The sequence below is a fragment of the Oncorhynchus keta genome, chromosome 14, assembly GCF_023373465.1.
Source record: "Oncorhynchus keta strain PuntledgeMale-10-30-2019 chromosome 14, Oket_V2, whole genome shotgun sequence".
In the NCBI taxonomy this organism is placed as follows: Eukaryota; Metazoa; Chordata; class Actinopteri; order Salmoniformes; family Salmonidae; genus Oncorhynchus; species Oncorhynchus keta.
In genome coordinates, this window is record NC_068434.1 from 37,673,382 (window position 1) to 37,699,865 (window position 26,484).

The 26,484-nt window shown below is 44.0% G+C and overlaps 1 protein-coding gene across 8 annotated transcripts in view; it reads left to right on the top strand.

Moving 5' to 3' along the window:
* Positions 1-26,484, top strand: part of LOC118394081 (autism susceptibility gene 2 protein-like) — a 419,650-nt gene that overhangs the window by 63,316 nt on the left and 329,850 nt on the right. The window lies entirely within an intron of this gene.

Sequence of the window (26,484 nt, forward strand, 5' to 3'; positions counted from 1 at the left end):
TCCTAAATTAAAATAATTTTTAGCTGAATTCCTGGTGATTTTACAGTGTTTTTATACCCAAAACTAAAATAAATACAAAAATACAAAAAACACTCACGGCCGGTTTTGGCCATAATATAAACTCTGCCCTTATGGCATTTCTCAAGTGGTCACATGGTCACACTAAAGTACTTTCAGTAGCTACTAAATTAAGCTGTTTTATCTGTAGACCTACAGATTTTGCATTCTAAGAATTGAGAATACCTCATAATGTGCTCAATCAATCACTGCTGCTCTTAATCTCTCTATCCCTGCTGCTGTGACCTGCCTGGCATTCATAGCATAGCGTATGTCTGTCAGTGTTTAGGCTAACCCTGATAGGCTGTAAAAGAGTCCATTGAGCCATATGGACAAACACAGGTGTCTCAAATTAACACAATGTGAATGGCAGCCTGAAGCCCTGTTACTGAGCTCATTAACCTGGCAGCTGCCCCTAGAATAACACCATTGCCAGGTCTGTTACCACCTCTCCGCTCACAGACGCAATCACACTCTATACTATATGGCCAGGCCACAGGTCCAGTCACATGCATGGGTTGCGTCAGAAGTTGCACCATATTCCCAATATAGTGCACTACTTTTTGGGTCCATAGAGCTATAAAGGGAATAGTGCTATTTGGGACGCATCCATGGAGTTAAATGGTCCACTGCATCAGCCAGTAATCATATATCAAAGATGTATATTACATTTTTTTCTGTGAGATGCTGCTATATAGAAGACATAAATATAATATGCGCCCTTAATGTAGAGACATTGTATATACAAAAGTATGTGGACAGCCCTTGAAATGAGTGGATATGGCTATTTCAGCCACACCTGTTGCTGACAAGTGTATAAAATTGAACACACAGCCATGCAATCTCCATAGACAAACATTGGCATTAGATTGCCCTTACTGAAGAGCTCAGTGACTTTCAACGTGGCACCGTTATAGGATGCCACCTTTCCAACAAGTCAGGTCGTCAAATTTCTTCTCAGCTAGAGCTTCCCCAGGCAACAGTAAGCTCTGTTTTTGTGAAGTGCAAATGTCTAGGAGCAACAACGGCTCAGCCACAAAGTGGTTGGCCACACAGGTTCACAGAATGGGACCGCCTAGTGCTGATGTGCGTAGCTCGAAAAAAATCGTCTGTCCTTGGTTGCAACACTCACTACCAAGTTCCAAACTGCCTCTGGAAGCAACGTCAGCACAAGAACTGCTTCATGAAATGAGATCCCATGGCCGAGCAGCCACACACAAGCCTAAGATCACCATGCGCAACGCCAAGTGTCAGCTGGAGTGGTGTAAAGCTCGCCGCCATTGGACTCTGGAGCAGTGGAAACGTGTTCTCTGGAGTGATGAATCACACTTCACCATCTGGCAGTCCGACGGACAAATCTGTGTTTGGCGGATGCCAGGAGAACACTACCTGCCCCAATGCTTAGTGCCAACTGTAACATTTGGTGGATGAGGAATGGTGATCGGGGGCTGTTTTTCATGGTTCGGGCTATGAAAGGGAAATCGAAATGCTACAGTATACAATGACATTCTAGACGACTGTATGCTTCCAACTTTGTGGCAACAGTTTAGGGAAGGCCCTTTCTTGTTTCATTATAACACTGCCCCCGTGCCCAAAGCAAGGTCCATACAGAGATGGTTTGTCTAGACCGGCGTGGAAGAACTTGACTGGCCTGCACCGAGCCCTGACCTCAACTCCATCGAACACCTTTGGGATGAATTGGAACGCCGACTGCCAGCCAGACCTAATCGCCCAACATCAGTGCCCGACCTCACTAATGCTCTTGTGGCTGAATGGAAGAGAGTCCCACAGCAATGTTCCAACATCTAGTGGAAAGCCTTCCCAGAAGAGTGGAGGCTGTTACAGCAGCAAAGGGGGTGGACCAACTCCAGGTGTCCACATACTTTTGGTCATGTAGTGTAAATATGAATTCAAGTGATGCACAGCATAGCATAGAGAGCAATCTATTCAGCTCAGCTCCAGCAAGTTACCATGACAGTGTGAATCGCATGCGTGCCCCATAAGGTCATAAGAGAGATAAGTGCTACTTACCATATTCTATGCCATATGAACCAGGTAATTTATATTCTGCTGAAGAGCAGAGGAGCATTTCTGCACTGCTAGTTTTAAGCGCTGGTGTTGAACTCTAACAAGGAGGCTTTTGTCCCCAAAAACGGCTGCCTGGAGTGCTCATCACTAGCTGTGTGTAATATAAGGGCTCTCTCTCTCTGCCTGGTCCCTGCTGAAGCACACAGCACTGCACAGCCATACCCCAGAGCTTCTTATCACTTCTCAGCCAATCACAAATACCCACAGCCATAGATAGATAGGCTTCCTTATACATTAGCTTTCCCTCTCTGAGACCTCTGCACACATCCCCATGTTACACCACTTGTGTGTAAGTGCTCTCTGTCTCATATTCCCCCTTCCGTTTCTTTTTCTCTCTCTCTTGCTCCCCCCTCTCATTGACTATACTGTACGTAAATGATTGCCATATTTTTTCCTTGAGACAGGAATTGAGTTTTTGGAAGTAGATAAAAAAGAAAAATGAATCAGGATGTGCATTCAGTGCACGTCGTTTTACTTAACAGCCGTCAGTAACTGTTTTCTCAACACGTCCCCAATCTGCCCATGTTAATGTTTTGTCGTTCTGACAGACACTGTAATTGTCTGACAAAGGGACCTTAGTCCTGCAGACAAGTAGCACATTTACGTGCTGTGATGGCACAAACACAAGGCTAAAAGGAGCTAGGCTTTTGGGGGACGGGAGCCAAAACCTACTTTGGTTTAAAGCTGAGACTGACTGGCTGTCAAACACTCCAACACGTACAGTACAGTGCCCGAGTAGGGATTCGCCCAGCTTGAGGAAGTACTAGAACAGTACTAGAGATATCCCTATCCACTGGGCACATTTGTAACTAAGTAGTGTAAGATGTTATTCTTGTTATGTATTTTGTGTGGTTGGATCCTGGGGGCCAGAAGTGTTTTTCACTAAGTTGTCAATGATTCCAGCCAAACATTAGATGTCACCTTACTGAGTCAATCTTTTCAAATCATAATTGATTGGTTGACAAACAACAAGGTTGCGCCACGCACAGCAGCCCCAGACTGTGGCGTGTGTCTAAACTAATGCTACGGTGAAGGTCTTGCGACCGAAAGCTTGGCCGAATTAAATTAAATGTGTACATTGATCCTGAGAGTGCGGAGACTTCATTCCATTACAGTGTGTCCAAAACTAGAACTTCTTTGATTGGTTAGACAGGCTCATGCTGACCTCTGCCCTATCATGTCACCTCTCCATTGATTCCCCCACTGTCTCTGACCTCATTATATCTTCAGGAGCAGCAGAATAACTGTAACCTGTCTGGGTGACTTATATATCCCCTCTGGACTGGTGCTTTACTCCTTTGGGGTTGTGTGTCACATGAGTTGATGCTAGAGAGACGAAGCATGTATGGGGAGTCAAACATTTAATAAGGAACGGACATGGAACGAGACAGTAACAGCGTCAGCATACAAGAAGACAAAGACAGAAGACAATCAATGCAGAAGCGGGGAACAGAGCTGGGGAACTGACAAATATTGGGGAGGTAATAACAGGTGATGAGTGAGTCCAGCCGAGTCCAATATCGGCGATGTGCGTTACGAGGGAAGGCAGGTGTGCGTAATGGATGATAGGTGTGCGTGATGCAACGAGGGAAGGCAGGTGTGCGTAATGGATGATAGGTGTGCGTGATGCAGGGCAGCCTGGCGCCCTCAAGCGCCAGGGGGTTATAGCGGGAGCAGACGTGACATTGTGTCCCAAATAGCACCCTATTCCCTCTATACAGTAGTGCACTATATAAGGAATAGGGATACAGCCTAGGTGTCCTCTTCAGTGCACCTGAGCTCAGAGAGACATGCCTCCCTTGTCTCTGTCAGCACATCATGCTGACTGAGCAGGGAATCACAAGTCACTGTTTGTGTTGAGCAGAAAGGTAGCATTTATGGAAGGGAGTCTGTGTGGAGGGTAGTGGCGATGACGTGTGTTTGGACTCACGGGAAATGCCACAGTAATGTCAGCCGTTCACGATCCAGGGGAGGTTACGTAGCTTTTTGGTGTAGCTGTATTATTTCTTTACTCACTTTTTAGTTGAAGTTGAAATAGTGAATGAACATACCAAGAGCTGGACAGAGAGAGAGCACGTGCCGTGCTAGAGTCCGTCTGTGTAGTAGTGCTGTGATATGATGGGTAAAGGCAGCGCTGGGCTGACCCGGCCAGGATGTTGGGGGGATGTTTAGGTTAGGATGAATGGGAGGAGCAGGTCGTAAGAAGTGTGGTGATCCCTCTACCATTAAACTGCCTCCCCACCTCTGTCTCACTGCTAAGGAATGTGATGAGGTGCTATTCCACTGAGCGATGTGGATGAGAATGGCATTAGTGCTTTTACGTATATGCCTTTCTGAATATTAAGATGGTACTGTAGGGATATGGGATGTTAAAACACTATATCCTGCTAGATGAGAGAGAGAGAGAGAGAGAGAGAGAGAGAGAGAGAGAGAGAGAGAGAGAGAGAGAGAGAGAGAGAGAGAGAGAGAGAGAGAGAGAGAGAGAGAGAGAGAGAGAGAGAGAGAGAGAGAGAGAGAGAGAGAGAGAGAGAGAGAGAGAGAGAGAGAGAGAGAGAGAGAGAGAGAGAGAGAGAGAGAGAGAGAGAGAGAGAACCTATACCGGTGCAGATCCGTTTTCATTATATCCATAGGGTTGAGTGATATTACACATTTCTCCCTTATCATGTTGTTACGTCTGATTGTAATTTCATTACTACACCTGCATACTCAGTTAGTGTAAAAAGCCACGGTTCATGGGTTTCAGTCAATGTTTGTACAGCAGGCCTATATGTCAAATCCAACAAAACATATGTTTGTTTCTGTCTGTCTGTGTCTGTCTGTGCACATGGGTAATGTTGCTCCCAACACTTGTTGTCCCTGAGTTTCCAGCTCTAGTTTGTTGTAGAAAGAAATCCTGTTAATCTGGGTCAGCTGGGGTCGCGGGGCGGCCATGACACCCTCTCTAGCAGACCAAACACTACTTCCTGCCTGCTGCCAAGCCAACCAAAACATCAACGCATCGTCACCACGACAACCAGCACGCTGATCAATGGCTTTTTAATCCCTGCATAAAGTCGCTGAGAAAATATGGAATGAAAATCTTGGCTGTATGTGTAATTGGAGTAACAGTCACGACAGCTGTGAGTTACTGTGTGTGGAGTGTAGTAGTATTTACACGGGGCGGGCTAACAATGCCCGGCAGGCGGCGGGGTTGTTGACTGAAAGGCTTTATGGCGTTCCGTACCTCATCCGTGGTGGCAGGGATGGAGAGATGGAGGGAGAGGTTGGGTGGGTGCCATCTCATTCAGCACCCAACTGGGTCTGACTCTGGGCTGTGTGGGGAGAGGGCTGGAGGCCTGGCACTGCCAGGGCTTGGAGCTGAAGCTGAATGCATACATTACTCACATCTGGGTTTGGCTCAGCTCACTGTGATCTGGGACCAGGAGACAGATGGAGGGACACGACTAACGCTCTCCTCTCTGCGTTTCTTATTGGAAACATTTGGACGGCTGCGTCATTAGCAATCCCATCCATTAATCTATTAACCACGTTCACATCTATTAAAATCAAATGACTTGGATTCCGTGTCATTTTGTTTTTGAAGGAGTAGTAATGTCGTTGTTGCTGTAGTAGTTGTTGTTGACTGTGTTGTCAGGGTTGTGAGTCACATTAAATGAATTAATCAAGCCTTAATGTTCCATCTGCTCGGGATCGGGAAGGCAAACTGAAATCACTTCTCAGCATTTAAGAGCTCAATGACGTGTTTTTAAACGTGATTGCAGACCGTTGGACATTGACCTTAGTTGGCTAGCAGTTCTCTGTGATTGTCATAGTTACTGCTTCAAAAACCAAACCAAATCATATTATAGTTAAATGTCTGGCTATTACATTACAAGTGCATAGAACCGCCATTTCTACAATGTTGTACAGTGGAGAGCGAGAGGTGCCATTGTGACTGTATTAGCCAGTCAGCCAGTGTGACAGCTGGCTGGAGGCAGCAGCAGAGAAATGGATATGTCTCTGGGCCCAGTTTGTCAACAATATGTCCTCTACCCAGGCACTTCACCTTTGGGATGTGACACCTCTCCTCCTCCTCCTACTCCTTCCACCCTCCTCTTCCCCTCTGTTCCCCTACTCACTGTCCTCCCCATTTCTTCCACTTCCCTCTCTTCATCCTTTCTCCATCTCCTGGAGCAGTGTGGTTTCTCAGTGGTTGAGAAAATGGCTTCACCGCCAGCAGATACAAGAGGAAACGACCCTAAGTGAGAACCCAGTTGGCTTTATCCACCCATACCTTTTTATTTCCCATGTTATCCATGCTAAAGGCCGTGGCACAGCTCCCTCCATTTAGCCTGGGCTTCTCCGGCAGGTGGCCTAAATCTCCCTTCCTGCTCGCGTTACCCAATTACTGCTCCTCGCCTCCAGTCAAAAAGACTCCCTAATGCCCCACTGTGCTTGAGAGCCTATTCACTACAATTATTTCATCATCCTAGCATGCAGGCGGCCACAGAGTGAGAGAGAAACATAGGCGGATCATCACAGGCTGTCTCCCTGGGAAGCCTGCTCCTGATTCCCTCTTTATTTGCACAGGGGGCCCCTCTAATGAATCACTCTTACATACCCACTGCCCCAATTCCTCGGCAGACATATAGCCTCGGCATGCAGGGCCTTGGGGACTGCAGGGCCACGCACTGGCGCTGTCTGGTGTCTAAACAGCTGCTTCATCTCTCCTGTTTGTGAGGCTGCTGTGCTTGTGTTGTGTAGGAGAGGAGCCGTTTAGCAGGACATTCCTCTGCCTGACTGCGTGGCAGGTAAGCGAGGCGAGCAGGTGGTCTTGTAATACAGTTAAAATAGTGTTGTTTGCTCTGAGGTGATTAACTGTTCTGCCTGAATGTGTTACAACAACAATAAATGAACACTTGTTCATAGAGGAGGGAAGAGAAGGTAGGGGAAGGGAGAGGAGGAGGAGGAGGAAGAGGACTGGTGTTAGAATGAGATAGTATTAGGTTTTCATTTTCCAGGGCGGCTGAATGAATGGCGACTGATTCCAAGGCGACAGGAAATGCCCCCCATTTGTCAAAAGGACAGCGAGGGAAGGGACCGGGTGTTTGTTATGAGCCAGTTCCAAGCCATTAGCAGTTCACACTTTAGACTGTGTTGCGTTTGATGTTTTTTCTCCGTGGAGCTGTGTTGACATTTGACCGGAGTGCTTCGGCAATTCTTTTTTTCTGGGAGCTGCCTCAGAGCTAAGAGATGTATAAACATGTCTTTCCTGCAGGGAGAGGGAGAGGGAGATATATATATATATATATATATATATATATATATATATATAGAGAGAGAGAGAGAGAGAATGTGTATAAAATCAAGCACACAGCATTGTTATCTCCATAGACAAACATAGTCTGTTGGTCATGTAGTGTAGAAGTATCTGTCCTGTCATTCTTAACCTGAATGGCTAAAGAGTCTATTGAAGAACACACGGTCCTGACTCAAGTGATTAGTTCTGATCGGTTAATCTCTAGTGGGCTGTGGCCCATCAGATATGCTGTATTGTTATGGTTCAGACTAAAGTAACCACCTTTGTCCTGCCTGGCTATGCCTAAGCTCACAGTTCTGTCAAGGTGTCAGCAGGACCAATAGCACCTCAGGGACCTGTAAAACCCCTCCACTGTAGTCCATTGCTCTAACAGACTGGCACCATAACAGTTCATGACTCATCATTCACCCATGTGGTGTTAGCACTCAGTACAGCCACTTTCAAGGACATTTTAAGTGTCACCTTTTCAATCGTTCACCTGTTTATACACTTATTAACACCACCATTGTCACTTTGTTTATTTTCTATGAAGACCAAAAGGCAGGTTGAATTGCATTGAATTAAACATAACCTTCTGTTTTTCCTTATCCTCTCATCCAGTCAAGCCAGGAGGTAATTGTATTACTGTCAGGCTTCAGTTGATGACTCCTACTCATAATTGCTTTATGGTTTGACCTCTGCTTTTCAAGGAGTGTCTTGGTAAAGGAGCTATGGCGATGGATGTGTGTGTGTCTACAGTGATTTGTCCTTTAAAAGTTGCATACTGCAGCACAGCTTGTGTGGTGCCGCAGAGTTCTATGGCATGCTATTTAAGTGTCAACCACTGGTACCATTAATGCTAGTTAGTGCTAGTTTGACCACCAGGGGGCATCTTTGAGAGGCATTTGATAGCCTTCAATAGTGGCTGTACTAGAGAATTTAAAACCTTTTTTGAAAGAACATAGTATATGGGACTGATTTGAAGAAGTTTTGCTTAATTAATTAAAATAATATTATGGTGATTCTAGTCCAAGCAAAACAAAAAACCCTCTGGATTTCCGTTAGGATGGAACGGAAAATATGGCGCTGTACAACGTGACGGTCAGGGAGTAGACGGCAGTACTGGTGTCACGCCCTGACCTGAGTATTCTTTGTTTTCTTTATATATTTTGGTTAGGTCAGGGTGTGACATGGGTGATGTATGTGTTTTTGTACTGTCTAGGGTTTTTTGTAGGTTTATGGGGTTGTTTACCATCTAGGTGTTTATGTATGTCTATGGTTGCCTAGATTGGTTCTCAATTAGAGGCAGCTGTATATCGTTGTCTCTGATTGGGAACCATATTTCGTGGGTTATTGTCTATGTCATGTTGCATGTTAGCACTCAGTTTCTATAGCGGTCACGTTCGTTTGTTTTGTTTGTTTAGTGTACTTCATGTTTTTTCATCCATTCATTAAAGTGTGCATTCACACCACGCTGCGCTTTGGTCTACTCAATACGACGATCGTGACAACTGGGTTATTTAGCAAAAGAATCCCCTTGTCATGTGGGCACACGAAAGACTGGTGTTCAAATCCCCCACGGGGAGGATGGAGTAGGCTGTCATTGTAAATAAGATTGGTTCTTAACTGATTCCATATGTATTATTTCGTAGTTGTGACTTATTCACTATTATTCTACAATGAAAAAATAGTACAAATAAAGAAAAACCCTGGAATGAGTAGGTGTGTCCAATCTTTTGACAGGTTCTTGCTTAATTAATTAGAATAATAATAATAGCCTCTGGATTTTCATTAGGATGGAACTTCAATATGCTCTTTAAATAAATAAGACCTACACCATTTTTAACAGCACATTACTCAACACTAGTCACCTACGGTAGACCTACAGTATATCGAAAAATATGACGTGACTCTCCGCCAATAATTACATACAGAGGATTGGATTCTAAATTAAAACCAAAAGCCGCGTCATGTGTCTCCTTGTGGCAGCCGGCATGGGTATCTGTAGCAATGCAGTTTGCACTGCGCCACTCAGGAGGCCCCATCCACAAAGTATTAAAATACAGAGAGGTGTTGGTAAAGGTATATTGTCCTGCTAATAGCCCACATGGTGTCCAGGTCAGGATAACCAAACCATTTCTTTATTAAAGACTATCAGAAAGAATGTTGGTACGTATTTATTTTGATCCAAAGTCATGAATGAGTGAGTCACTCAGCTTTATGTAGGTGCTGGGCTATATGACTGTGCCATAAACTTGTTAATATATAATGACATTTTGGAGGTTATTTTGTTTTGTTTTTAAACGAAAGTGAGCAATGGTAATCTGAATAAAGGCCAAAATAATATTTGTAAAGGCCAAAACATTTATTTCTGTTTTTAGAGGGAGAGAAATGCTGGGCCTATTGTGCACTGCCCTATGGGACTCCCAATCACGGTCGGATGTGATACAGCCAACCTAACTTAGACATACATTTGATGATAGAATTCTCCCCTTACCCTCCTCCTCCAGCTACCTGCTAATAGCCATAATGGTGCTGTACAACGTGACTGTGTGTGTTTGAAAGAGTATTTTCCAGTAAGCAACCATTTGTTTACCTTCATTAGACAACTTTGTTCCAATATTTCTGTAATTAAGTGATTTTTATTCCCATAGTTATTCGTTATCGATCCATAACTAAATAAACATCGGCATTTTGAAAGGGTATTTTCATCATTATTTTATTAACAAAAGCATAAAGATGCCATTATCAGTTACATTGTTTTAGTTTGAACGTGCAGATTGGCACTAAGAACAGCGGGAGCCTTTCCCTAGTCAGCGCCACTATTAGTGCAATGCCCCTTAAAGTGTTGCTCTGTGCTACCCAGTGTGGCAGGGTGGGGGTCCACCACCCCTCCCTTCTCCTCCCTTCCCCATGGGCGAGGTTTGTCTTCTGTACGCGGCTCTGCGGCCCATCCCGTGCCCCCTTCCCTTCCCGCGTGCCTTAAACCTCGCGCGGATACAGCTGGAGAACTGCAAGGCAATCCCATTGTGCGCCATTCGGGAGCCATAACCAATGTATATTGTCCTGCTAATAACAGGGTTAATAATATATTTGTGAGAATATCCAAGGTGCTTTTCTATAATTCCAAATTAATAATAAAAATCATAATAATCGCTTTGTTAAAAAAAGTAGCTATATTTTGGAGATGATTTCGTTTTTTCAAAATCATGTAAAATGAGCGAGAAAAGGGACATTCTTGAACATTGGGTGAGAGATTGTTACTAATTTGTAAATCAAGCCAGTTTGTTATTTAGAATTATTTATTTCTGTTTTTAGAGGGAGAGAAACCAAATACCTACAGTCATCTCATGGGTCTCCCAGCCGAGTTCAGTACAGGTACTGAACCAGCATCTGTAGCAACACATGTCTTAAACCATTGCGCCACTCAGGCACTGTACAAAATGACTGGTAGAGAGTGGGCTACAATACTACAATAAGAGCAAAATAATCATAACAAAATAAAATATTAAAAACCTTGGTGTAACAGCAGTTTTAGTAAGTAATACTGAAGTCGTGCACAATTATCAGTTTCTATTTAGGTTTATGTCGCCCATTCATTGTCAGTTAGACACACAGAAGGACCCAAAAGCATAATTAGTGCTCCAACTCCCCCTTGCGCTGGTCTGGAGCAATGAAGGGGTGACGCAGGGTACCGTCCTAAACCACAAATGACCTCTAAGTACCGCAGCAAATCGCAAAACTTTTAGTGGAGCAACCACTGTATGTGTGTGAGGGGACTGACAGGTGCATTGAATACGCTTAATCACTCAGCTTTCCCATTTCCTTTCAGTAGAAGAGCCTCTCTGAAATTCACAGCCTTCCCTTTCTCATGTCTTTTTCAGCGATTGGGTGTCTTTTGCCAGTCGTACTGAAAAGTTGTCTGGTTGTCAATAGATTGGTGGCGATTTCACCTTGCCTTTCAGAGTGCATCTTTGTGGGCGACTGCTGTGCTGCTTGGCCACCTTATGTCAGTTTGCAAATTCCTACTGGCGATACAGAAGATCAGCAGAACTTCACCTAGCCTATACTAAATAGTGTTCTACTTTTAGCTCTTAAAACCCCCAGCTTGACAAAACACTGATGCACTGATTGATCTCTGAGGATTCTTTATGTATAGTATACATAATTCATGAATCTATTAAATTGAGGTGTACATAGAGGATAGGCTACTGCCTGAGCTGGGCTGACTCTGCTAAGTCGTAGACCTTGGAGGTACTTGTCTTTTTGGACTTTCCTCCTGTCTGTCCTTATTTTCTGCTCCTCTCTGTGTTCTCCCTCTGTTCTCCTAGGTCAGGATGTTGTATTGTATGGCCCCCTAGGTAGACGCAGCACCATGTTGTTCAGTTAGTGCTAGAACCCATAGGGTAATGGTACGGATGCAAAGCAGTCGTCACCTGACTGGTTGTCAGGCTCATCTAACACTAACCAGGATGTTCTGCAGTGTAGGCTATACCGAGGAAGTTGCTCTCTGCTCAGGGCCTGTCTGTGATTAAACAGAGACACACTGGAAAGTGAACTGTGAACATAGTGGAGTGGAAAGGCAGTGCTGTACTGAACAGAGAGAGCTGCCTGCCCCTGCAGAGGGAGAAATACAAACAAGGTTAACCCAGCTATCTGGGTTAAAGCCTGGCGTGTGAGAGATTGAAAGACTTTGCTGTGTGTATGTGTGTGTCTTTCTGTGTGTGTGTGTGTGTGTGTGTGTGTGTGTGTGTGTGTGTGTGTGTGTGTGTGTGTGTGTGTGTGTGTGTGTGTGTGTGTGTGTGTGTGTGTGTGTGTGTGTGTGTGTGTGTGTGTGTGTGTGTGTGTGTGTGTGTGTGTGTGTGTGCAGCAGTGTGGAGGCTGGGTCAACAGGGAGCACAATACATTCACAGATGAGTGGGGCCTCTGATGGCGCATGTTTCTTTAAGTACCCTTTTCCCCTGCCATCCTCCTCTCCCTCGGAGGCAGAGCAGCCACCTGCATGCAGTTGCACAAATACTAAACACTTCACTACACTACACTGGTTGACTCAGACACAGACCTGAGAACTGGGCTTGTTGTGCTTGCTGTATTATTTTGGTGCCTGTCTGACAAGACGACTTTTCTTTAGTGCTCTGTGTTTCTTCAGGATTTTGCTACTTTTATCAGATGAAATAAAGTCATTTTCGATAATAGATACGAACATGTATGGGGGTCAATAAACATACATGTACACATAGCAAATGCATTAGATTTCATTATTAAATTAATTGTGATCTGATAACATAATGGACAAAGCCCTTAACAGGACTTATATGAATAAATGTATTTTGACACCAATAGACTCTATGCTCAAATCTATGCCCTCCACCAACACAAGGTGCCAACAGGTTATGATTTATAGGTTCCAGAAAACTCCGTGTTAAGTGGCCCCCTGTAATCTGGCCCAGTTTAGCATCCTGCCAGGGACTCTCCTGAGGTCGGATCAGAGGGATCGGATGACCGGCACCTCCCTGGGGATTGGAGAGCTGCATTGTGTGTTACTCAGCAGCCAGTCACAGAAAGCCCTGAGTGAGAGGCAGGTTATGGCAAGAGGCTATTGTATTGTGTATCACATTCACTTCACACACACTCTTTGTTCCTTGGCTGGAAACAGTATGTAGGGTAATGGAGTGGCAGGCTACAGAGGTGGAGGGAGGGGGAAAGATCTGCATATAGAGGAGAGACACGCTATAACCACATTTGAGTGCCAGACCGGAGTTCGCTTTACAGTTTTGGGATGATTACCTTAGTTCCATTGCGCCAGGCAAGCTCAATCAAGCACAGCTGAAGTATTTTCAATAAAACATCAAATTTGAACCCAGGTCTGGTGTGTATCAACCTTCTTTCCCCTCCCTACATCCCCCCTTCCTTCCTTCCTTCCTTCCTTCCTTTCCTTCCTTCCTTCCTTCCTTCCTTCCTTCCTTCCTTCCTTCCTTCCTTCCTTCCTTCCTTCCTTCCTTCCTTCCTTCCTTCCTTCCTTCCTTCCTTCCTTCCCTTCTTTCCTTCCTTCTGCTCTCCACAGTTCCAGGGCTCCACAGCAATGTTCCTTCCAAGCTGCATGTATAACGGCACAGAGCGAGACCCAGATGCAAACACAGGAGTCAGATGGTTCAAGTGTCTGATATTTAGTGGAAACAAAAGGGTCAGGCAAGAGGCAGGGTGAGGACAGGCAAATGTTCCTAAACCAGGTCAGAGTGTTATACTACAAAGTTATACTGTTACACATTGACAAGAATGACTCAGGCCCGTACTCTACACAGACCGGCGCCATAACCAATCAGAGCTGCAGTAGGCTTAAATGCAAATATCAATTTCCGTGTATGGATCTGTGCCATTCACTTTGAACTGGACTGTGTTTAGGCTACAGGATGTGTGGTCGTGAGTAGATGTGCTTGTTTTGTGATCAAAGTAAGTGCTGCTTGTAGCCACGTGTGCACACTGGTTCATATTCTTTGCTAGTTAGTGAGTTATTAGCCCAGTTATAACTCATTTGTAGTCAACAATGGGGGAGTGGTTGCTTCCTACAAGAGCACCAAACGTGTACATTTCTAGCCATCTTTGAAAAGCGAGTCAGATAAAGAGATGTTTTATTTCTTAAAGGGGAAGTGTTGTATTTTGAGACACTAAGTAGCCAATCAGCAGAGCGCGCGAAGCATACTTTGTCTGATTCTCTGTAATATTAGTTCATTTTATTTTGTTAAGTGGTTTCTTGCGTCAAACACATTTTCAGTCACCTTCTTGTCTGAAGTTTATTGTTAAAGTCTCATGGAATGTAGGCATTGAGTAGCTGCGACTGTAGGCTGAATGATAGAACAGCTATTTCCATGTTAAAATGTTATGGGATGCGTTTTTCTCCATTGTTTTTAATGGTAGGTCACTCAGGTATTATGGTCAAAAATCCATAGCGGCCTACTTGGCCACTGTTAAAACTATAACTTAAAGAGGGTACAGCCTTAGTGTTCACCGTAAACACGTGCCGGAAGTTGCACGGAATTTTCACAAAGTTCAAGTTTGTGCTCAGCAGACCTGACATTTGCTCAGTGAAGAAAACAATTACAGGGAACATTGCACCACAGTCTCTCCCTCTCACTCCTCCAGTGTGAATAAAGCTCATCCCACACTCTCATCCACCTCACAGCAGGACAGAGTGAGTCTCTCCCTGGGTACCAGACAACAAGCAACATGGACAGTGGTATCCAAGCCTCTGTCTTCTCAGTAGTGGGAATCCAGTCAAACTTTTCATTGTTGCTCTGATGAGCTTGGGGGAGAAACTGACAAAACTGTTATACTTTCAATTTTTCAACTGTCATCTAATTAAGAGGCAGTTTGAGCTTTTCTTCAGACTTTGTCTTAAGGGGAAAGGCATTAGTCTGTCAATAAGAGCCAGACAATATTTGACACAGCTTCACTGATGATATTAAATCTATTCGACAGTGGGTGAGGACTTAACAGATTGATTTGTTGTCATCATCGTACAGTTAGCATTATGAATTGAGCCTCTACACTTGGTTATTGGTTGTGTTGCTGCGAAGCCTTTGGAGGAGATCAGGAGCAGGAAGTAGCAGGAGGTAGGTGGCAGTAGGTGTTGCTGAGGTGGCAGCCATACAGGAAGGTGGACTTCTCACATTCTCTTCTCCACAGAGAGAGAGAGACAGAGGGACACAGACAGGGAGAGAGAGAGAGAGAGAGAGAGAGAGAGAGAGAGAGAGAGAGAGAGAGAGAGAGAGAGAGGGAGAGAGAGAGAGAGAGGGAGAGGGAGAGGGAGAGGGAGAGAGAGAGAGAGAGAGAGAGAGACTCACAGACAGAGCCCCAGTGGATGTGCATCCGTCACTGACACCACATTGTATTTTTGGGCCTGTGTGGGCCTGGAACGAGGAGGGGAATGCAGGAAGCTTCCTGAAACAGTGGGCGGAAAGTTCGCAGGCCATATGGGCTGCCATGCATAAACTGGCGAAGCATCATGTCAGCCAGTTAGCAGCCAGTCAGCAAACTGAAACAAATACTAAAATAAGATGTTGATTAAACATACAATTGTAAGGCAACCAGCTGTAATATTATTGTGAGTTTGCTCAACAAAATGTTCACACACAAACTTTTTGTTGTGAGTTTGCTCTCGGGCTAGGCATCCCGCTAGTGAGACAATTTCCGGTGAACTGGAGGGCATGCAATTCAAATAAATAATCATTAAAATTATGGATATTAACCATTTATGTACATACAAGTGTCTTATCGGTTGAAAGCTTAAATTCTTGTTAATCTAATTGCACTGTCCGATTTCTACAGTAGCGAAAGCATGCCATGCAATTGTTTGAGGACGGAGCCCCACGTAAAAATATTTTTCCACCGGCACAGGTTTCATAAATTCACAAATAGCGAATAAATATTCACTTTTTGAAAATCTTCCCCTGATTTGTCATCCAAAGGGTCCCAGCTATAACATGTAGTGTCGTTTTGTTAGATAAAATACTTATTTTATATCCCAAAATGTCTGTATAGTTGGCGCCATTGATTTGAGTATTCCACTTGTTCAACATGCAGAGAAAGGGATCCAAAAATCTACCACTAAACTTTATTAAAATAAGTCAAAATATGGTTCTATTGACTCCTCGGATGTAATCAAACTATAAAATGTAATCAAACTATAATATTTCATACTGGAAGAAGTGTATGTTCAATCGGAAAACGATAGTGGCAGGTGCGTCTTCTCCTCATTTACGCGCACATACATGAATTTCCAAGACTGTCCCTGTAGTATAACTCATTATTCTCACTAATTTTGGAAGAAACAAGCCTGAAACCTTGAACATTGAGTGCTGACACCCAATGGAAGCCATAGGAATTGCATACTGGGAGCTAGATGTAATTATTTTCCTATACTTTCCATTGTAAGAGCATGGGCTCTCAAAACAATTCCGTTGGCTTTTCTTTGGACTTTCTCCTACCATATCTATTGTGTTATAGTCTCTTACATTATTCTAACATTTCTACAAACTTCAAAGTGTCTTCTTTCCAATGGTACCAATTATAAGCATATCCTGGCTTCAGGGCCTGAGCAACAGGCAGTTTACTTTGGGCACGTCATTCAGGCGGAAATTGAGAAAAAAGGACCCTAGCCTGAAGAAGTTTAATGAGCTGTATAGGGCCAAAAGCAAATAAGAAAATTCTCACCCAGCGGCGAAGCTCCTTGTGGCTGGTGATTTTAATGCAGGAAAACTGAAATTATTTTCCACCAGAATTTGCAAATAAATTCTTTAAAAATCTTACAATGTGATTTTCTGGATTCTTTTTCTAATTTTGTCTGTCATAGTTGAAGTGTACCTATGATGGAAATTACAGGCCTTTCTCATCTTTTTAAGTGGGAGAACTTGCACAATTGGTGGCTGACTAAATACTTTTTTCCCCCACTGTATGTTCCGGCATTCATCCGATGACATTGAGGAGTTTACCACATCAGTCACCAGCTTCATTAATTAGTGCATCGACGGCATCGTCCCCACTCTTACGTACATACATAACCCAACCAGAAGCCATGGATTACAGGCAACATCCGCACCTTGTATATAGCCTCATTATTTTTATTTTATATTGTTACTGTTTCCTTTTTTACTTTGTATTGTTGGGAAATGGTTCGAAAGTAAGCATTTCACAGTAAAGTCTACACCTTTTGTCGACAAATACAATTGGATTTGAAGCCTTACAATTTGTATGTTGAATCAATATTCAGTACCAGTTAAAAGTTTGGACACACCTAATCATTCAAGGGTTTTTCTTTATTTTTTAGTATTTTCTACATTGTAGAATAATAATGATGACGTCAACTACTATGAAATAACACATATGGAATCAGGTAGTAGCCAAAAAAGTTTTAAAGAAATCTAAATATATTTTAGATTCTTCAAAGTAGGTCAACCCTTTCCTTGATGACAGCTTTGCACACTCTTTGCATTCTCTCAACCAGCTTCACGAGGTGTGCCTTGTTAAAAGTTCATTTGTGGATTTCCATTCCTTCTTGATGTGTTTGAGCCAGTCGGTTGTGTTGTGACAAAGTAGGTGTGGTATACAGAAGATAGCCCTATTTGGTAAAAGACCAAGTCCATATTATGGCAAGAACAGCTCAAATAAGCAAAGAGAAATGGCAGTCCATCATTAATATTTAGAAATGAAGGTCAGTCAATCTGGAAAATTTCAAGACCTTTGACCATTTCTTCAAGTGTAGTTGCAAAAATCATTAAGGTCTATGATGAAACTGGCTCTCATGAGGACCGCCACAGGAAAGGAAGACCCAGAGTTATCTCTGCTACAGAGGATAAGTTCATTAGAGTTAACTGCATCTCAGATTGCAGCCCAAATAAATGCTTCACAGAGTTCAAGTAACAGACACATCTCAACATCAAGTGTTGCAGAGGAGACTGTGTGAATCAGGCCTTCATGATCGAATTGCTGCAAAGAAACCACTACTAAAGGATACCAATAAGAAGAAGAGACTTGCTTGGGCCAAGAAACATGAGCAATGGACATTAGACCGGTGGAAATCTGTCCTTTGATCTGATGAGTCCAAATTTGAGATTTTTGGTTCCAACCGCCATGTCTTTGTGAGACACAGAGTAGATTAATGGATGATCTCTGCATGTGTGGTTCCCACATTGAAGCATGGAGGAGGAGGTGTAATGGTGTGGGGGTGCTTTGCTGGTGACACTGTCTGTGATTTATTTAGAATTCAAAGCACACTTAACCAGCATAGCTACCACAGCATATAGCAACAATATGCCATACCATCTGGTTTGCGCTTAGTGGGACTATCATTTGTTTTTCAACAGGACATTGACCCAAAAAACAAGACTATTTGGGTTATTTGACCAAGATGGAGAGTGATGGAGTGCGGCATGAGATGACCTGGCCTCCACATACACCCTACCTCAACCCAATTGAGATGGTTTGGGATGAGTTGGACCACAGAGTGAAGGAAAAGCAGCTAACAGGTGCTCAGCATATGTGGGAACTCCTTCAAGACTATTGGAAAAACATTCCAGGTGAAGCTGGTTGAGAGAATGCCAAGCGTGTGCAAAGCTGTCATCAAGACAAAGGGTGTCTAATTTGAAAAATCATACATCCATTTTGATTTGTTTAATAACTTCAACTTCAATTTCATGTTTTATTTGATTTTTTATTTAACTAGGCAAGTCAGTTCAGAAACAATTGTCATTTACAATGATGGCCTACAGGTTTGTAGAATGTAAAAAAATAGTAAAAATAAAGAAAAACCCTTAGATGAGTTGGTGTGTCCACATTTTTGACTGGTACTGTACTGTACTGTACAGTGCAGCCAGCCAGTCAGCAAGCCAGTAAGCTCGTCAACTAGTCAGCCAGTTCTGTCTTCCTTTCTATCATTCACTCCCTCCTCCTCTTTCACTCAATGATGTTGCACATGCAGCCCCTGCTAGGCCTCTCTGGTTTCCTGGGAACTTGTCAGAGCAGATCCATTAAAGAGATTTAGAGTGGGGTTTGTTGTTGTTTGCACCACCCCATTGTCACCATGTCCCCCATACTTCTCCCCTCGTTCTTCTTCACGGGACCCAGCCAGGCCATATGGTGTCAGTCTGTCCAGGACCCTATCCAGCACTCACACCTCTCTAAATAAAAACAGACAGGCACAGAGAGAAAGGAGAGCGAGAAAGGATTGGAGAAGACTGGAGAGCAGAGTGCTAATTTGCTTGGGTTTACAGATAACTGTTATCTGGATGTGGATGTGGAGAGAGAGAGAGAGAGAGAGAGAGAGAGAGAGAGAGAGAGAGAGAGAGAGAGAGAGAGAGAGAGAGAGAGAGAGAGAGAGAGAGAGAGAGAGAGAGAGAGAGAGAGAGAGAGAGAGAGAGAGAGAGAGAGAGAGAGAGAGAGAGAGAGAGAGAGAGAGAGAGAGAGAGAGAGAGAGAGAGAGAGAGAGAGAGAGAGAGCACTAGAATGACTTCTTAACTTCTTCTGTGGAGTAGGGATTAGTAAATGAAAAGGAAAATGGCATGATATTTGTTAACAACAGTGAACATATCTGGTTTATTTGATCCTTTTGTTGGGCCAATTATGACATTGATCACTGTTGAAGTGTGTGTTTTTGTCTGCGGTCTGTTATGTTCAGAGACTGATTAGCTGTTTGTCTCAATGCAGTCAGTGCTTTTTAGAAAGGGATATAGCCGGTGTGCCAGAGTAAAGTAAAGGGTATACTGCCACTTAGTTAAAGGTGTATGTTTGTGTGTGTGTGTGTGTGTGTGCACGCACGCCTTTATGCTCGGCTGTGTGCATGGCCTGTGTCTGTGCTTGTGTGTGGACTGACAGCAGCATTTGATCAGGGGGTAGTGCCTGCTCAATGTTGTACTATAAATGCAGCAAGGCGGCGCTCAGCTAAGTCAATGCAATCTAAATCACACCACCAGGCCCAGTAATTTACCGGCTGCTAATGTGTGCAGAACAGTCCACCATTTATGCATAATGCCACAGCCTGAACGGCCGTGAAGAGAGCTAAGTATTTTTGTGGGAAGCGGGTGGCAGAAGCAGCTGCAGGTGCTGGTAATTTACACCATAAAGAGAGAGAGATGACGGCTGCCTGTCAAAGGGAGGAAGAGGACCACATAGGATGACAGGTTTAATGGAGGTGAGGCAGCTGGCGGAATAGACGCCTCTACACCTCACCCTGCTGGCAGATCAAGCAGTACGCTCAAAAAATATTTTTTAGACATTTGTGTGTGTGTGACAGGAGTGTTTGAGTCTTTCTGTAGTTTTAGATTGTGTGTTTAAAAAATAAATATTAGGGAGTGGCAGGAGTTTCACGTTGTGTACTCTTTCTGACGGGCCCCAATGTCTGGGAGCGCGGTTCCATTAATGTAGTGAGAAGATGCTCAGCTGTAATGGGGAGAAGTTACGCGACCGTATGAATGTGGCACAGAAAGGTGGTGCTATCATTGAGTTGTGACAGCAAAACAATTGGGACCAAGCAGAAGTAGTCCCTAGTTTACTCTCAGGGGATTGACTGACTGCCTACACACACACACACACACACACACACACACACACACACACACACACACACACACACACACACACACACACACACACACACACACACACACACACACACACACACACACACACACACACACACACACACACACACAAACACAAAGGACTTTGATCAGGGCTGTGATGTTGTTATAGTGGACATTGTAACAGAGACATGGATTTAAACCGTCAGAGCATTGATAATGTATTCAAGCTGTCACAAACTCTCTCCCAATGGGATTAATTGAAACACAATTATTATGTCTAACAACAGCTTACTGAAACAAAAAGAGCAGAAACAGGCAACATCATTCTACAAAAACATTCACATGCCATTAGAAACAACCACAAGATAACTGTTACCTAAGTAGTGTGGTTCTGTAAGCACTCCGTGGCTGGCATAGTGTATCTAATTGTTTAAAGATGCCCCTGTAACCTCTCTGTAGCCTCTAATGTAAAAGTGATCCCCAGCTGGGCTCTTTGTGTCTCCTAAATAATTACTGAGGATGGAAAGAGAAGTGCCGGCGAAATGTGATGATGTTCATTAGCCACCACCACCAGAAGGAACCCTCTCTCTCGCTCTCTCTTCGCTCTCTTTCTATCTGCCATTCTCTTTCTCTCTCTCTCTCTCGCTTGCTCTGCTTTTCCCTCTTCCTCGCTGTCCTGTTCCCTCTGCCTTTTTCTCTCTCTCTCTTCCTCTCTCTCTCTTGTTCCCTCTGCCTTGCTCTCTCTCTCACTTTCCCCCTCTCTGTCTCCTTCTCTCTATCTATCTCTGCTGCTCGCCGCTCCTCCCCTCTTCTGCCGTGTGGTTTTTGTATGCCCGGTGAAAAGCACCGCAGGGAACGACCAGACCAGGGGATGCGGCTGACTCGCTGTACTACCGTCCCTATAGGGCCTGTCTGCAGTGCACTTCCACATCCATATGCTCCATATTCAGATGCAGGCCGTACCATACTTTCCCCCTGCCTGGGATGACTGTGTGGGTTTTATACAAGCCTTTCCCCCCACTCTCCCCTCCCTTCCTGTGCAATTTGGCAACAAAGCTCGCCGTTGCCATGGCAACGTGTTGGGGTCAGGCCAGTCTAGTGGTCTCTCCTGTTACTATGTCTGCCTGTAAAGACTAGCGGATCCCTGTTCCCGTCCAGATCCAGTCCAGATCCTCTCTACCCTCCACTCTCTCTGTCCCTCCCTGTCTGGCTCGGGGTGTGTACATGTGACAAAACATTATCCTGGTAAACTGCTGCGGTTGAGTGTTTGTTCTCTGTGCAGCCCTGTGGCACGCTCAAGCACTCCTGCAGAATCTGCTCCACATGCTCCTCATTTCCAGGCGTTCCCAGCTAAAGCTTTCCAGATGGTGTCATCATTTCTTGCTGTTTTGGTTTTTGGTCTATGTGTGTGTCTATGTGTGTGTCTGTGTGTGCGTGCGTGTGTGCGTGGGTGCGTGTGTGTTTATGCTCTGCAGGTTGAAAGCTGGTTTAGTCTTGCATGCGAAAATATTATTTAGGCCTTCACGGAGGTTACAGTGCAACCAGCTATATCGGGGATGGGCAACTTTGATGGGGTTGGGGGTCACAATTATGAGGGGCTGCTGTGGGTCTGTGTATTCACATCCATACCCACCCACACAAGCGGTCAGAATGAAATGTTGTATAATATAAATAAACTTGCCGGGCCAGTTTATTAGGTACACCCATGTACTACCGGGTCGCCCCCGCCCCCCGCCTCCAGAACAGCCTGAATTATTTGGGGCATTCTACAAGTTGCCAGAAACATATCACAGGGATGTTTCTCCATGCTGACGCGATGGCATCATGCAGTTGCTGGACGGCGGTACATTCATGCTGTGAACAGCCCCTTCCTTCTCATCCCAAAGATGCTCTATCGTTTGAGGTCTGGGGACTGCACGGGCCACTCAAGTAAACTGAACTTGCTGACATGTCCCAGGTAATGTTTTCCTCTCTTCAATTGTCCAGTGTTGGTGACCGCGTGCCCACTGGAGCCGCTTCTTCTTATTTTTAGCTGATAGGAGTGGAACCCGGTGGGGTCATCTGATGCAATAGCCCATCTGTGACAAAGATCGACAAGTTGTGCGTTCAGAGATGCCGTTCTGCACACCACACTTGTACCGCGCCATTATTTGTCTGTTTGAGGTACTGGATTCGGTGTGCCTGGCACCGACGACATACACGCTCAAAGTTGCTTGCGTCACTCGTTTTGCCCATTCTAATGTTCAATTGAAAATGCCACGCCCACGTGACTCACTGTCTGTATAGATAGTTTTATTTGACAATTTCAAAATGTACAAACATAAACATTAGTAGTCCTGGCCTACACAGTAGACCTAACCTACCAGACAAACTTGGGTTACACATTCAACACATCAAAACAAAGGACAGGACGACATTGTCATAGCCTAGGTCCTAGAGCAGGACTCCCTCAGTAGAGCAGCGATCTCAGGCTCTAAAACTGAGCTAGATGATGGGTTGCCGACTCTAATGTTATCCTCGGCCTCTCGATCTGTGGCCTGTGATGCCAGATAATGGTGATGGAGCTGGTTGGCTGGCTGGCCCAGATGTCATTCTCAGCTCAGCCTCTCTGTAGCCTGGAATTTGTACTCCTCCACAACCAACGTGTAGCTGCTGCTACAGTGCCAAAAAAGCCCAGCACACATCTGTCCAGAGCAGTAGTCATTCTCACCACAAGCTCAGTCTCTGCCATTTTCATAATACAGTCCGGTCTCATTGATCAAAAACCAGACGGTGCTGAGATGAATCTTTTTAAATGCAAATATTTACATTAGTCAGCTAACTAGCTAGCTCGCCAAACCAGAAGTCAACATTCCATCAGTCAAGCAAATAAACACATGTAAAACTAATGACATATACAGTACCAGTCAAAAGTTGGGGCGACAGGGAGCCTAGTGGTTAGAGCGTTGGGCCAGTAAAGGTTTCTGGAATGAATCCCCGTGCGGACAAAGTAAAAATCTGTCGTTCTTCCATCATTTTTATTAAGATTTTTGTTCTTAACGAGCTTGCCTGGTTGAATAAATACACATTAGAAATAAAAAGCTTGTACACACCTACACCTTCCAGGGTTTTTCTTTATTTTTACATTTTAGAATAATAGTGAAGACATCAAAACTATGCAATCATGTCGTAACCAAAAAAGTGTTAATCAAAGTAGCCACCCTTTGCCACGATGAAAGCTGTGCACACACACATTACAACAACTTATGTAAAACTATATGTAAAACAAATTGGCAACCACTCATCATAGGAGCATGTAGGAGCTATCCATTTTCGTGGACATGGTGGTGTAATAAAGTGTCCGGTGAGTGTATATATGTATATACATTGATATACAGTATATACAGTTGATGTCGGAAATGTACATACACCCTAGCCAAATACATTTAAACTCAGTTTTTCACAATTCCTGACACTTAATCCTAGTAAAAATTCCCTGTCTTAGGTCATTTAGGATCACCACTTTATTTTAAGAATGTGTAATGTCAGAATTATAGTAGAGAGAATGATTTATTTCAGCTTTTATTTCTTTCATCACATTCCCAGTGGGTCAGAAGTTTATATACACTCAGTTAGTATTTGGTAGCATTGACTTTAAATTGTTTAACTTGGGTCAAACATTTTGGATAGCCTTCCACAAGCTTCCCACAATAAGTTGGTTGAATTTTGGCCCTTTCCTCCTGACAGAGCTGGTGTAACTGAGTCAGGTTTGTAGGCCTCCTTGCTTGCACATGCTTTTTCAGTTCTGCCCACACATTTTCTATGGGATTGAGGTCAGGGCTTTGTGCTGGCCACTCCAATACCTTGACTTTGTTGTCCTTAAGCCATTTTGCCACAACTTTGGAAGTATGCTTTGGGTCATTGTCCATTTGGAAGACCCATTTGCGACCAAGCTTCAACTTCCTGACTGATGTCTTGAGATGTTGCATCAATTTCATCAAATAATTTTCCTGCCTCATGATGCCATTGTGAAGTGCAGCAGTCCCTCCTGCAGTCCCTCCTGCAGCAAAGCACCCCCACGGCATGATGCTGCCTCCCCCATCTTTCACAGTTGGGAGGGTGTTCTTCGGCTTGCAAGCCTCCCCCTTTTTCCTCCAAACATAACGATGGTCATTTTGGCCAAACAGAGGACATTTCTCCAAAAAGTACAATCTTTGTCCCCATGTGCAGTTGCAAACCATAGTCTGGCTTTTTTATGGCAGTTTTGGAGCAGTGGTTTCTTCCTTGCTGTGTGGCCTTTCAAGTTATGTCGATATATGACTTGTTTTACTGTGGATATAGATACTTTTGTACCTGTTTCCTCCATCATCTTCACAAGGTCCTTTGCCGTTGTTCTGGGATTGATTTGCACTTTTCACTTTTCGCACCAAATTACGTTCATCTCTAGGAGACAGAACGCATCTCTTTCCTGAGCGGTATGACGGCAGCGTGGTCCCATGGTGTTTATACTTGCGTACAATTGTTTGTACAGATGAACGTGGTACGTTCAGGCATTTGAAAATTGCTCCCAAGGATGAACCAGACTTGTGGAGGTCTACAATTGTTTGTACAGATGAACGTGGTACCTTCAGGCATTTGAAAATTGCTCCCAAGGATGAACCAGACTTGTGGAGGTCTACAATTGTTTGTACAGATGAACGTGGTACCTTCAGGCATTTGAAAATTGCTCCCAAGGATGAACCAGACTTGTGGAGGTCTACAATTGTTTGTACAGATGAACGTGGTACCTTCAGGCATTTGAAAATTGCTCCCAAGGATGAACCAGACTTGTGGAGGTCTACAATTGTTTTCTGAGGTATTGGCTGATTTCTTTAGATTTTCCCATGGTGTCAAGTAAAGAGGCACTGAGTTTGAAGGTAGGCCTTGAAATACATCCACAGGTACACCTCCAATTGACTCAAATTATGTCAATTAGCCTATCAGAAGCTTCTAAAGACATGACATCATTTTCTGGAATTTACCAAGCTGTTTAAAGGCATAGTCATCTTTGTGTATGTAAACTTCTGACCCACTGGAATTGTGATACAGTGAATTATAAGTGAAATAATCTGTCTGTAAACAATTGTTGGAAAAATGACTTGTGTCATGCACAAAGTAGATGTCCTAACCGACTTGCCAAAACTATAGTTTGTTAACAAGAAATTTGTGGAGCGGTTGAAAAATGAGTTTTAATGACTCCAACCTAAGTGTATGTAAACTTCAGAGTTCAACTGTATATATATTTGGGGTTAAATCGATCCGCTGGCCTACAAAAGTGGTGCTGCGTCCGCCAGTCGCCCATCTCTGAGTGATGTGTGAACGTTTGAATATTAATGTGTTGTGTGTGTTCTTCCTGCCATGAAACACACACACACACTCACACACATTCACACATGGACCACCAGACACAATATCAGTGAGTGTAACTCTAATTGATCCCACAGCTCAAACACCTAGCGTGTTAACTAGACATGCTTCTATTAATAATAACCCTGGAGGTGGGGTCTGCCATGCAAATTGAATAACTTTGAACTGCCAATCTCCTCTTTGAGATGATGAATATTGATGGGTGGCATGTGAAGGTTCAGCCCCCCCAAATAGGGAATACACCTGGTAGCACTTTTCATGTCCTTTATTGTCAGTTTGTCTCTCTTTTTCCCAGTAAATCACTTCAGAGATTTCTCTCACGATAATGAATTGCGTGACAAGTGGCACAGTTTGGCTTTCTCTCTGGCCTTATGGGAAATGAATGTGATACCTTAGTGGGGTTGAAGAGGACTGTTCTGTTCGACCTCGCGCAGGGCTGGATGTCAGTAATATTAAAGCCTCCTCTCGGGACCTCTTTCTTTCTGTCATCCCGTTAAAGCACCAATATGTAGCTCGGGGAGAGAAGAGAGACCAGACGAGACTCTCACCCCAGAGATGTTACATCCATTCTCTGTGTTTGTGTTCGATGTGCCTAGCTAACAC